General features: G+C 33.9%; 3 non-coding genes across 3 annotated transcripts; all 3 read left to right on the plus strand.

Moving 5' to 3' along the window:
* The first annotated feature begins 7,229 nt into the window (after positions 1 to 7,229).
* trnas-aga (transfer RNA serine (anticodon AGA)) lies at positions 7,230 to 7,311 on the plus strand. Its single transcript has one exon. It is a non-coding gene; the product is annotated as a tRNA-Ser (tRNA).
* Positions 7,312 to 9,176: 1,865 nt separating this feature from the next.
* On the plus strand, positions 9,177 to 9,258 carry trnas-aga (transfer RNA serine (anticodon AGA)). Its single transcript has one exon. It is a non-coding gene; the product is annotated as a tRNA-Ser (tRNA).
* An 849-nt stretch (positions 9,259 to 10,107) lies between these two features.
* Positions 10,108 to 10,189, plus strand: trnas-aga (transfer RNA serine (anticodon AGA)). Its single transcript has one exon. It is a non-coding gene; the product is annotated as a tRNA-Ser (tRNA).
* Positions 10,190 to 14,135: the final 3,946 nt, after the last annotated feature.

Raw genomic sequence — 14,135 nt, forward strand, 5'->3', positions numbered from 1 at the left:
TACCGGGTATATATATATTTTCTCATGTTTTATGTATATATATACATATATATATATATATACATACATAACCACAATTATTTCGTTGTCTCTTTAAAAATATTCTCATGAAACATGTTTTTTCTGTGTCGGATTAGTACTATATTTTTGTAATATCTTTATTTAATTTCAGTAAATGGTAAAAATGTTTCCATAATATTTCAACTTTTTTCTTTTTTACAACATTTTAAGTATTTGTCTCATATTTGTGTGTTTTTATTGCTTTTTGAATACGTTTTTCTTTAAATTATTACTTTTAAAGAAAAACTTGAATTTTTTAGTGGAATTTGGAATAAAAGCAACCTGGTATTTGTGTTTGTTGTCCCGTGAGTGTGTTCTTTTTTCTTTCCTGAACCTATTTGTGCTGACTCTGCACTCAGGCCCACATGCGGAGTACTTTCCTTGGTCTCAGCAGCGTTAAAAAATAAATAAAACTGCTACTCGCTGTGTTAATTTAATCCTTTTTTCCATTTAGTAGCAATTACTAACACTCACAGTACGCATTGTTGGAACTGTGAGATAAAATGTCATAATTAGGAGGTTTTAAAAAGCCAAAAGTATGAGACAAAATTGTTAAATGCGGTAAAACAGTAAAAAAATTATGAGATAAAAACAATCATAATTATGAGATAAAAAGCAATATTTATGAGGTAAAACAGTAAAAATTATGAGGAAAAAAAAGTCCAGTTACGAGATTAAAACTTGAGATGGAAAGTCAAATCTAATAGATCACAAAAATCTAAATTGTGAAGTAAAAGTTTTTAAAATATGAAATAAAAAGTCATCTGTGATGAGTTAGCGACTTGTCCAGGGTGTACGCCGCCTTCCGCCCGATTGTAGCTGAGATAGGGAATAATCGGTAGAAAATGGATGGAAGGAATAAAAAGTCATATTTGGGATGAAATGTCAGAATTATGAAAAAAGAAAGTTGAAAATATGACATAACTCATAATTAATAGATAAGTCATATTTATGAGGTAAAAAAGTCGAAATTATGTGATGAAAATTTCAATTTTGAGACAAAATAGAATTTACGAATAAATCAGATTTATGATATAAAAAATTTAAATTATGAGATAAAAGTAATACGTTAAAATCATAATTATTAGATAAAAACTAGCAATGATTAGATAGAAAGTCAAATCCAATATATCAAAAAAATCTAAATTGTGAGATAAAAAAGTTATAATTATGAAATAAAAAATCATATTTGAGATGGATAGTAAAAATTATGAAAAATGATGGTAAAAATTTTGATAGAAAAAGTCATAATTATTACATAAGCCATATTTTGAGATAAAATAGAAATTCAGAATTATGATTATAAGTAGAAATTATGATTAAAAAAGTCATTATAATTAAGTCATATTTATGAGATAAAAAGTTGAAATTATACAATTTTTTTAAGATAAAAAAGAAATTATAAAATATATCAGAATCATGATATAAAAACTTTGAACTGTTTAGATGAAAGTAATAAGTTAAAATCATAATTATGAGATACAAACTTGTAAAGATGAGATAGAAAGTAAAATCCAATATATATAAAAAAAAAAATCAAAATTGCGAGATAAAAAAGTTATACATTTGAAATAAAAAATTATATTTGAGATGGATAGTCAAAATTATGAAAAAGGAAGGTAGAAATTATGATAGAAAAAGTCATAATTATTACTTAAGTCATATTTATGAGATAAAAAGTTGAAATTATGTGATATTTTTTATTTTGAGATAAAATAGAAATTCAGAATTATGAAAAAGGAAAGCAGAAATTATGATTAAAAAAGTCATTATAATTAAGTCATATTTATGAGATAAAAAGTTGAAATTATGCGATTTTTTTAGATAAAACAGAAATGATAAAATATATCAGAATTATGATATAAAAAAGTTGAAATTATTTGATGAAAGTAATAAGTTAAAATCAGAATTATGAGATACAAACTTGTAATGATGAGATAGAAAGTAAAATCCAATATATATAAAAAAAAATCAAAATTGCGAGATAAAAAAGTTATAAATATGAAATAAAAAATCATATTTGAGATGGATAGTCAAAATTATGAAAAAGGAAGGTAGAAATTATGATAGAAAAAGTCATAATTATTACATAAGTCATATTTTTGAGATAAAAAGTTGAAATTATGTGATATTTTTTATTTGGAGATAAAATAGAAATTCAAAATTATGAAAAAGGAAAGTAGAAATTATGATTTAAAAAAGTCATTATAATTAAGTCATATTTATGAGATAAAAAGTTGAAATTATGCGATTTTTTTTAGATAAAATAGAAATGATAAAATATATCAGAATTATGATATAAAAAAGTTTAAATTATTAGATGAAAGTAATAAGTTAAAATCCTAATTATGAGATACAAACTTGTACTGATGAGATAGAAAGTAAAATCCAATATTTATTATAAAAAATCTAAATTGCGAGATAAAAAAGTCATAAATATGAAATAAAAACTTATATTTGGGATGGATAGTCAAAATTATGAAAAAGGAAGGTAGAAATTATGATAAAAAATAGTCATAATTATTACTTAAGTCATATTTATGAGATAAAAAGTTGAAATTATGAGATATTTTTTATTTTGAGATGAAATAGAAATTGTAAAATAAATCAGAATTATGATACAAAAAAGTTGAAATTATGAGATAAAAGTAATAAGTTAAAAATTATAATTATGAGATTAAAACTAGCAATGATGAGATAAAAAGTCAAATCCAATATATGAAAAAAAATCAAAATTGTGAGATAAGGAAGTTATAAATATGAAATAGAAAGTCATATTTGAGATTAAAAGTCAGAATTATTAAAAAGGAAAGTAGAAATTATGATTTTAAAAAAGTCATAATAGATAAGTCACATTTATGAGATAAAAAGTTGAAATTATGTGATTTTCTTTTTAGATGAAATAGAAATGATAAAATATATCAGAATTATGATATAAAAAAGTTGAAATTTTTAGATGAAAGTAATAAGTTAAAATCATAATTATGAGTTTAAAACTAACAATGATGAGATAGAAAGTCCAATCCAATTTATATATAAAAAAAAATCAAAATTGCGAGATAAGGAAGTTCAATAAAAAGTCACATTTGAGATTAAAAGTCAAAATTATGAAAAAGGAAAGTAGAAATTATAATAGAAAAAGTCATACTTATTAGGTAAGTCATATTTATGAGATTAAAAGTAGAAATTATGTGATTTTTTTTTTTTTAGATAAAATAGAAATGATAAAATATATCAGAATTATGATTTAAAAAAAGTTAAAATTATTAGATGAAAGTAATAATCTGACTTCTTGGTGGCATTGTGGTGACGAGTTGTTCTCTCCTGGGTGCAGCGAAGATGGACACAGCGTGAAGTAGGAACAATAATGTATTTATACCAACAAAAACATACTAAGAACCAAAAACACTTGCTCGGAGGCACTAACAAACAAAACAGAAAGCGCTAGCATTAGAGCTCGGGACAAACAACTGAAATAGCATGGAAGCGACGTCAACTGTAGCGTGAAGGCAAACAAGAGTCCAAAAAAAGAATGTCAAACAAAGGCGGTCTTAAATATTATTGAGTTTTTTTCCCCCATTGGGATTATTATTAAATATGATGGTGTGATTTAGGGTGAGGATGGGCGGAGTCAAGGGAATTTTATGTGGAGCCCCCGCCCCCATACAAAATTTTAGTACACTTCTGAATTCATGTCACAATTTTTGTACTTTTCAAACTAACTTGGATTTAATTTGACGCATGTTTTATATATATTTTATATGTCTATTTTTTTGGGTGCAAAATAACAAATTTAACATTAATCAAGAACATTCTTTAAAAAAAAAAATTTCATCTTTTTTTTTACAAAAAAACGTTGACACATTTTCTTTTTGTTTCATATTTATGTTGTCTAAGTTATGTAAAAAAAATTAGGGGTAAAATGTTTAAAAAATTACATTTTATAATCACACTAATACTACACTATATTTTTCAAAATCTATAAAATCCGTAATTATGTCTTTTTTGTGTGCAACATTATTAATAAAAACATGAAAGTACTTTCTTTAAAAAATGGTATGCTATTTTTTTTTATTTAATTTTTTTACATAACTTAAGTACAATAATTTTTAGGTAAAATGTTTTCAAATTTCAACCTTATAGTCATCATATTATTACTGTGCTGTATTTTTGCAATAAGTTGCTCAGTTATTTATTCTTTTTTGTGCAAAATAACAATTTTGACATTATTAAAAACATTGAAAAAAAATTCCTTGAAAAAAGATTTTCTTTGTTTCCCAATTTATTTTACATAAGTTATGTAAAATAGTATTTTTGGTTAAATATTAAACATATGTAACTATATTAAAAAGGTTAACACATTTTCTTTTTGTTTCATATACATGTGGCTTAAGTTATGTGAAATTATTTTTGGGTAAAATGTTTAAAAAAAAATAAATTACATTTTATAATCATACTAATACTACACTCCAACATTTTTAAATCAATAAAGTCCTTAATTATGTCTTTTTAGTGTGCAATATAACTAATTCAACATTATTAATAAAAACATTAAATAACTTTCTTTAAAAAATGTTATCTTAGTTTTTTTCCATCTTTTTTACATAACTTAAGTAAAACGTTTTTTAGGTAAAATGTTTAAAAATGTCAACCTTGTAGTCATCATATTATTACTGCGCTGTATTTTTGCAAAATCAATAAGTTGCTCAGTTATTTATTATTTTTTTGTGCAAAATAACAATTTTGACATTATTAAAAACATTTAAAAAACATCCTTAAAAATATATTTTCTTTGTTTCTTTTGTATTTTACATAAATTATTTAAAATAGTATTTTTGGTTAAATATTAAACATATGTAACTATATTAAAAACGTTAACGTATTTTCTTTTTGTTTCATATTTATGGTGCTTAAGTTAAGTAAAATTATTTTTGGGTAAAAATGTTTTAAAAAATTACATTTTATGATCATACTAATACTACACTATATAATTTTTAAATCTATAAAGTCCTTAATTACGTATTTTTTGTGTGCAAAATAACTAATTTAACATTACTAATAAAAACATTAAAGTACTTTCTTTAAAAAATGATATGCTAGTTTTTTTTTTTAAAATTTTTTACATAACTTAAGTACACTAATTTTTAGGTAAAATGTTTTCAAATGTCAACCTTACAGTCGTAATATTATTACTGTGTTGTATTTTTACAAAATCAATAAGTTGCTCAGTTATTTATTATTTTTTGTGCAAAATAACAATTTTGACATTATTAAAAACATCGAAAAAAAATTCCTTAAAAAAAGATTTTCTTTTTTTCCCAATTTATTTTACATAAGTTATGTAAAATAGTATTTTTGGCTAAATATTAAACATATGTAACTATATTAAAAACGTTAATGAATTTTCTTTTTGTTTCATACTTATGTTGCCTAAGTTATGTAAAAAAATTTTGGGGTAAAATGTTTTTAAAAAATTACATGTTATAATCATACTAATACTACACTATATAATTTTTAAATCTATAAAGTCCTTAATTATGTCTTTTTTGTGTGCAATATAACTGATTTAACATTATTAATAAAAACATTTAAGTACTTTCTTTAAAAAATGGTATGCTAGTTTTTAAAAAATCTTTTTAACATAACTTAAGTAAAATCGTTTTTAGGTCAAATGTTTTAAAATGTAAACCTTATAGTCATCATATTATTACTGTGCTGTATTTTTGCCAAATCAATAAGTTGCTCAGTTATTTATAATTTTTTGGTGCAAAATAACAATTTTGACATTATTAAAAACATTGAAAAAACATCCTTAAATTTTTTTTTTCTTTACTTCTTTCCTATTTTCCATTAATTATATGAAAAATAGTATTTTTGGTTAAATATTAAACTTATGTAACTATATTAAAAACGTCAACGAATTTTATTTTTGTTTCATACTTATGTTGCCTAAGTTATGTAAAAAAATTTTTTGCGAAAATGTTTTTAAAAAATTACATTTTATAATCATACTAATACTACACTATATAATTTTTAAATCTATAAAGTCCTTAATCATGTCTTTTTTGTGTGCAATATAACTAATTTAACATTATTAATAAAAACATTTAAGTACTTTCTTTAAAAAACGGTATGCTAGTTTTTTAAAAATCTTTTTTACATAACTTAAGTACAATAGTTTTTAGGTAAAACGTTTTAAAATGTCAACCTTGTAGTTATCATATTATTACTGTGCTGTATTTTTGCAAAAATCAATAAGTTGCTCACTTATTTATAATTTATTTGTGCAAAATAACAATTTTGACATTATTAAAAACATCGGAAAAAACTTCCTTAAAAATATATTTTCTTTGTTTCTTTTCTAGTTTACATAAGTTATGTAAAATAGTATTTTTGATTAAATATTAAACATATGTATCTATATTAAAAACGATAACGAATTTTCTTTTTGTTTCATATTTATGGTGCTTAAGTTATGTAAAATTATTTTTGGGTAAAAAAAATTTTTTTAATTACATTTTATAATCATACTAATACTACACTATATTTTTAAACATCTATAAAGTCCTTAATTATGTCTTTTTTGTGTGCAATATAACTAATTTAACATTATTAATAAAAACATTAAATGTTATTTTTCTTTTTTTTCTTAAATCTTTTTTACGTAACTTAAGTAAAATAGTTTTTAGGTAAAATGTTTTAAAATGTCAACCTTGTAGTCATCATATTATTACTGTGCTGTATTTTTGCAAAAATCAATAAGTTTCTCAGTTATTTTATTATTTTTTTGTGCAAAAATAAAAATGTTGATATTATTAAAAACATCGAAAAAAACTTCCTTGAAAATATATTTTCTTTGTTTCTTTTCTATTTTACATAAGTTATGTAAAATAGTATTTTTGGTTAAATATCAAACATATGTAACTATATTAAAAACGTTACCGAATTTTCTTTTTGTTTCATATTTATGATGCTTAAGTTATGTAAAATTATTTTTGGGTAAAAATGTTTGAAAAAAATCACATTTTATAATCGTACTAATACTACACTATATTTTTTAAAACCTATAAAGTCCTTAATTATGTCTTTTTGTGTGCATAAAACAAATGTAATAACATTTTAAAAAATCAAATAATTTATTTTAAAATACGAAGACAGCATTGTGACAAGTTGTCGTGGCCGAGTGGTTAAGGCGATGGACTAGAAATCCATTGGGGTCTCCCCGCGCAGGTTCGAATCCTGCCGACAACGCAAGTTATTTTTTTGTTTTGTTTCTCTTTTAAAAGGAGAACAAACTTGTCGATTACTGTCGCTTTGTGTATTATTCTAATGACCCAATTTTTAAGTTTAATTATTGGGTCTATGTTTTTTTTACAAACATTTCCCCAAACTTCAACACAATATGTTCAATATGGAAAAATAAAACAATAATATAATCAATCAATCAATCAATGTTTATTTATATAGCCCCAAATCACAAATGTCTCAAAGGACTGCACAAACCATTACGACTACGACATCCTCGGAAGAACCCACAAAAGGGCAAGGAAAACTCACACCCAGTGGGCAGGGAGAATTCACATCCAGTGGGACGCCAGTGACAATGCTGACTATGAGAAACCTTGGAGAGGACCTCAGATGTGGGCAACCCCCCCTCTCTAGGGGACCGAAAGCAATGGATGTCGAGCGGGTCTAACATGATACTGTGAAAGTTCAATCCATAGTGGCTCCAACACAGCCGCGAGAGTTCAGTTCAAAGCGGATCCAAGACAGCAGCGAGAGTCCCGTCCACAGGAAACCATCTCAAGCGGATCAGCAGCGTAGAGATGTCCCCAACCGATACAGGCGAGCGGTCCATCCTGGGTCTCGACTCTGGACAGCCAGTACTTCATCCATGGTCATCGGACCGGACCCCCTCCACAAGGGAGGGGGGGACATAGGAGAAAGAAAAGAAGCGGCAGATCAACTGGTCTAAAAAGGAGGTCTATTTAAAGGCTAGAGTATACAGATGAGTTTTAAGGTGAGACTTAAATAACATATGCAGACATTTCTTATCCAGCATGTGTCGTCAATCAATCAATCAATCAATGTTTATTTATATAGCCCTAAATCACAAGTGTCTCAAAGGACTGCACAAACCACAACGACATCCTCGGTACAGAGCCCACATAAGGGCAAGGAAAAACTCACCCCAGTGGGACGTCACTAACAGTGACTTGGAGAGGACCGCATATGTGGGCAACCCCCACACTATTAACAATTTAATAAAAATCAATTATTATTCCTGAGAATTTAGTTTCAAACAATCGATCAATTTCCACTCATTAAAAATGTTGTCGGAAATTATTCTTGCAATGATTTTTTTTTTTTGTAGCGTTACAATTTGATTCCCATTAATTTATGGAATAAATTCAAGAGGAAAAAACAAAGAGGGTCGTCTTTGTGTATTTCACAAAAGGCTTCACTACATATCTTAAATTAACACCTTGTGTGTCAGATTGTTGTGGCCGAGTGGTTAAGGCGATGGACTAGAAGTCCATTGAGGTCTCCCCCGTGCAAGTTCGAATCCTGCTGACAATGACTTAAGCTTTTCATGATTCTGACTAATTGAACGTCAGTCTTCAGTTGGGCTGCACCCCTCGGGTTGGGAGTGAAGTTCTGCCTAAAGTGGGGGAGTTCAAGTATCTCGTAGTCTTGTTCATGAGTAAGGGAAAAATAGAACGCGGGATTTGTGAGGTGGTCTTTTGTGGTGAAGAAAAAGCTGAGCCAGAAGGCGAAGCTCTCGATATACAAGTCGGTCTACGTTCCTACCCTCACCTATGGTCATCAACTTTGAGTCGTGACTGAAAGGACAAGGTTGTAAATACCAATGGCAGAAATGAGTTTCCTCCGCAGGATGTCCAGGATCACCCTCAGAGATAGGGTGAGGAACTCGGTCAGCCGGGAGAGACTTAGAGTAGAGCCACTGCTCCCTCGTAGTGAGAGGAACCAGCTGAGATGACTCGGGCATCTACTACAGATGCCTCTACTACACATCTTAAATTAAAGCCTGGCACAACAATTGGGGATTTTGATGCTTCGTTTGTGTCAAGCTGCTTGGCTTCATAATTTGACAAGTTGTTGTGGCCGAGTGGTTAAGGCGATGGACTAGAAATCCATTGGGGTCTCCCCGCGTAGGTTCGAATCCTGCCAACAACGACTTAGTTTTTCATGATTCTGACTAATTGATCGTGCGTGGAGATTCTTGCTTCTTGGCATCGCGGCCATGACTCAGCAAGGAAAGTGAAACAATAAGACCCCAAAGACATCTGTGGACAGGTCCAATAAATCACATCACCCATTCGCTGAATTCATCTTAATTCACACTTCCTTCATTTTTCAAAAGACCGCTGCTGAGAAAAGCATAGACTCTGGAACCAAACTCCTTGAGAGGGGTTGGACTTTACTATGACTATGTCTCACAGCTGGCCTGGGAACACCTCGGTATTCTCCCTGTAGAACGAGAGGACGTGGTCGGGGACAGCGGTGTCCAAGTTTTATTCCACTGAGGGCCTTGTATTGTAAAATCACTGGATGCAGGTGCCACTTTCTGTCTTGCTTCAGGTGAGGGCGGTCGTGTTTTTTTCCTCTCCCGTCTTTTCCTTGCTTGCTCTCTTTTGTCTGTTTTTGTCTTTTGTCTGCACCCCTCGGGTCGGGAGTGAAGTTCTACCTCAAGTGGAAGAGTTCAAGTATCTCGTAGTCTTGTTTACGAGTGAGGGAAGAATACAACCCGAGATTGACAGAGGGATTGGTGCTGCGTCTGTAGTGATGCAGTCACTGCACCGGTCTTTTGTGGTGAAGAAAGAGCTCGGCCAGAAGGTGAAGCTCTCGATATACAGGTCGGTCTATGTTCTTACCCTCACTTATGGTCGTGAACTTTGAATCGTGACCAAAAGGACATCTACTACGGAGGACTCCGCTACACATTCTTAAATTAAAGCCTGGCACAACAATTGGGGATTTTGACTCTTCGTTTGTGTCGAGCATCTAGGCTTCATTTGTTGTCAAGTTGTCGTGGCCGAGTGGTTAAGGCGATGGACTAGAAATCCATTGGGGTCTCCCCGCGCAGGTTCGAATCCTGCCGACAACGGCTTAGTTTTTCATGATTCGGACTAATTGATCAGTCGTGGAGATTCTTACATCTTGGCCATGACTCAGCAAGGAAAGCCAAACCAACACCACGTTAATAATGCACATAAGACCCCAAAGACTTCTTTGGACAGGTCCAGTAAATCAAATCACCCATTCGCTGAATTCATTTTAATTCACACTTCCTTCATTTTTCAAAAGACCGCTGCTAAAAAAAAGCATAGACTCTGGAACCGAACTCCTTGAGAGGGGTTGGACTTTACCATATGTTGGAGTTGCCGCGGGGAATAGGCGGCGAGCAGTGGTGGAGCTAGACTTTTATCCTTGGGGTGGCCAAGGCTATATCAGGGGGTCCACAGACTATAACAATGAATTTTTTTCATGACTTATCAATTGCAATCGGAGTGTCAAATGTTGAAATGTACATATTAAGCACACAGGAGATGAGATTTATGTATATATAATTTGCAGTTTATTAACAATGCAGAACATGTAAAACACAACGTGGCAACAATTTTTCAAGAACTAATAATTGCGCCGGATAGTCGAACCTCGGATTCAGGAGGAACAGTGTGGTTTTCGTCCTGGTCGTGGAACTGTGGACCAGCTCTATACTCTCGGCAGGGTTCTTGAGGGTGCATGGGAGTTTGCCCAACCAGTCTACATGTGCTTTGTGGACTTGGAGAAGGCATTCGACCGTGTCCCTCGGGAAGTCCTGTGGGGAGTGCTCAGAGAGTATGGGGTATCGGACTGTCTTATTGTGGCGGTCCGCTCCCTGTATGATCAGTGCCAGAGCTTGGTCCGCATTGCCGGCAGTAAGTCGGACAGGTTTCCAGTGAGGGTTGGACTCCGCCAAGGCTGCCCTTTGTCACTGATTCTGTTCATAACTTTTATGGACAGAATTTGTAGGCGCAGCCAAGGCGTTGAGGGGTTCCGGTTTGGTGGCCACGGGATTAGGTCTCTGCTTTTTGCAGATGATGTAGTCCCGATGGCTTCATCCGGCCGGGATCTTCAGCTCTCACTGGATCGGTTCGCAGCCGAGTGTGAAGCGACCGGAATGAGAATCAGCACCTCCAAGTCCGAGTCCATGGTTCTCGCCCGGAAAAGGGTGGAGTGCCATCTCCGGGTTGGGGCGGAGACCCTGCCCCAAGTGGAGGAGTTCAAGTACCTAGGAGTCTTGTTCACGAGTGGGGGAAGAGTGGATCATGAGATCGACAGGCGGATCGGTGCGGCGTCTTCAGTAATGCGGACGTTGTATCGATCCGTTGTGGTGAAGAAGGAGCTGAGCCGGACGGCAAAGCTCTCAATTTACCGGTCGATCTACGTTCCCATCCTCACCTATGGTCATGAGCTTTGGGTCATGACCGAAAGGATAAGATCACGGGTACAAGCGGCCGAAATGAGTTTCCTCCGCCGTGTGGTGGGGCTCTCCCTTAGAGATAGGGTGAGAAGCTCTGCCATCCGGGAGGAACTCAAACTAAAGCCGCTGCTCCTCCACATCGAGAGGAGCCAGATGAGGCGGTTCGGGCATCCGGTCAGGATGCCAACCGAACGCCTCCCTAGGGAGGTGTTTAGGGCACGTCCAGCTGGTAGGAGGCCACGGGGAAGACCCAGGACACGTTGGGAAGACTATGTCTCCCGGCTGGCCTGGGAACGCCTCGGGATCCCCCGGGAAGAGCTAGACGAAGTGGCTGGGGAGAGGGAAGTCTGGGTTTCCCTGCTTTGGCTGCTGCCCCCGTGACCCGACCTCGGATAAGCGGAAGATGATGGATGGATGGATGGATAATTAATAATAACTATTTTTTACAAAGATGATGAAAATGCACCAACACATTCATAGTTCTCTCTCTCTCTCTCTTTCTCAGAAAAAGTTTAGAAAAGCATAGTCCTTCGGTTATGGTGAGAAGCCGCAAAAATGTTTCACAAAGTCATCCATGTTGAGGGCACGTGCCCTCCTTGACTCAATACTGAGAGTTCCAAGGTGACTTAACCTGTCATCAACCATTGTGGTTCTGAGATGAGTTTTAATCCGTTTTAAAGCGGAGAAGCTTCTCTCACAGGAAGCAGTGCTGACTGGAGTAACAACAGCGATTTTGCAAAGTCTGAATATCTCATGGAAAACCTCTTTGTAAAAAAGAAAATATTAGTCTAAGCAAAATTAACATACAACCACCATCCAAAAACAACACAGATCCGTAACCGACACTTCAAAATATCTAAAAATAAACTCAGGGGTTCCTACACATTTGAAATTTCCAGACCCTAATTCCCAGACTTCTCGGTAAAAAAAAATATCCAAAAAAGAATCCAATAATTTGTGACATTTGAGATGAGTATATCATGTGAGTAGATTATGCAATTAATCATGGAAATCATTTGTTATCATTATTGAATTTGTATGCCATTAAGTCACCAAATTATTTCCAGAAGATTGTAGATAGGTAGTGTATACAAATTAATTAACGCACAAATCTTAAGATCCATCCATCCATTTTCTACTGCTTATTCCCTTCCGGGGTCGCGGGGGGCGCTGGTGCCTACCCCAGCTACGATCGGGCGGAAGGCGGGGTACACCCTGGACAAGTCGCCACCTCCTCGCAGGGCCAACACAGATAGACAGACAACATTCACACACTAGGGCCAATTTAGTGTTGCCAATCAACCTATCCCCAGGTGCCGGAGGGAACCCACGCATTCACGGGGAGGACATGCAAACTCCACACAGAAAGATCCCGAGCCTGGATTTGAACCCAGGACTGCAGGACCTTCGTGTTGTGAGGCAGACGCACTAACCCCTCTGCCACCGTGAAGCCAAACCTAAAGATAACCCTGATAATTATAAATATATTTCCACACAATTGTTTCCATCTTCCATATTACTCCAGACCTGGAAATGTAGAAATTCCAAACTTTCCACACTAGCCTAGGAACCCCGTAACTTAAAAGGACTTAAGTGAGCATGTGACTGCTTCTATGCTCTGACCTGGTGATGATGGGCTGTGTGCGTCACATTCTCTCTCCTCCTGACTCGTCCCAGGACTGCTGGCAGACCTGAATCCTGGCTGTTTGTCCGCCTCATCTTTTCCTGACCCGGACTTGCTTCTTTTTAAAAATAGGTCATAAATCTTCTCCCCCTTTCCTTTTCATTCTCAAATGACCCTATAACATTACTCCTGGCATCACTTAAAATCACAAGGTGTTATTAAATCTCCACTTCAAGCCTAAATCATGTCAGGGCAAATAAACCACTGTAGACCTAAGTTTAATATTCCGACTTTTCAGTTAGTCGGCAGCAGGCTAACTACCGTGTGAACGTTACGTTACAACAGAGCATGAAACAGCTAGCTGGCTGGCTGATTCTCCGCTAGGTTCATTCCTCTAGAATCATTGGCGAAACACGTGAATATAAATAGCGACCCAAATGAATTAAACGAGACGTCAGCGGCTGTTGGAAGCAAGACGCCATGAGATGTAACGTTAACGTTTGCTTGATGCCGTGGCTCTCTGCTTGTAGAAAATAAAAACTTCTATCTACAAAAGTTATTTTAAACCGTGACTCATTAGGACACCACCGTAAAACTTACTTTACGACGAGAAGGTTATCCTTCTTTTTCTTTGTAACATCTCCGGCAAAGATAACCGACTCCAGTTCAAATCTTCCTCTTCTTCAGTGGCGATTCTTCTTCTTCTCCCCTAATGAACGTGGCTCGCAACGCTTTGTGGTACATAGCGGCAACTACTGTACAGGAGGGACTTAGCAGTCAATAGGCTTCACTGATTTAAAAATGCAACTGGCTCCTTCCGACAAGACGTGCGGTGCCGCGATATGTCAATATTCTGGGGTGGCACCTGGGGGGTCCAATCAGATTTCAGGGGGGTCCAGTGCTACCCCGGCCTCCCCTCTAGCTCCGCCCTTGGCGGCGAGCAGGTGTGGGGTTATATTAGGG

Source organism: Nerophis ophidion, linkage group LG01 (genome assembly GCF_033978795.1).
Source record: "Nerophis ophidion isolate RoL-2023_Sa linkage group LG01, RoL_Noph_v1.0, whole genome shotgun sequence".
NCBI classification, from domain to species: Eukaryota; Metazoa; Chordata; class Actinopteri; order Syngnathiformes; family Syngnathidae; genus Nerophis; species Nerophis ophidion.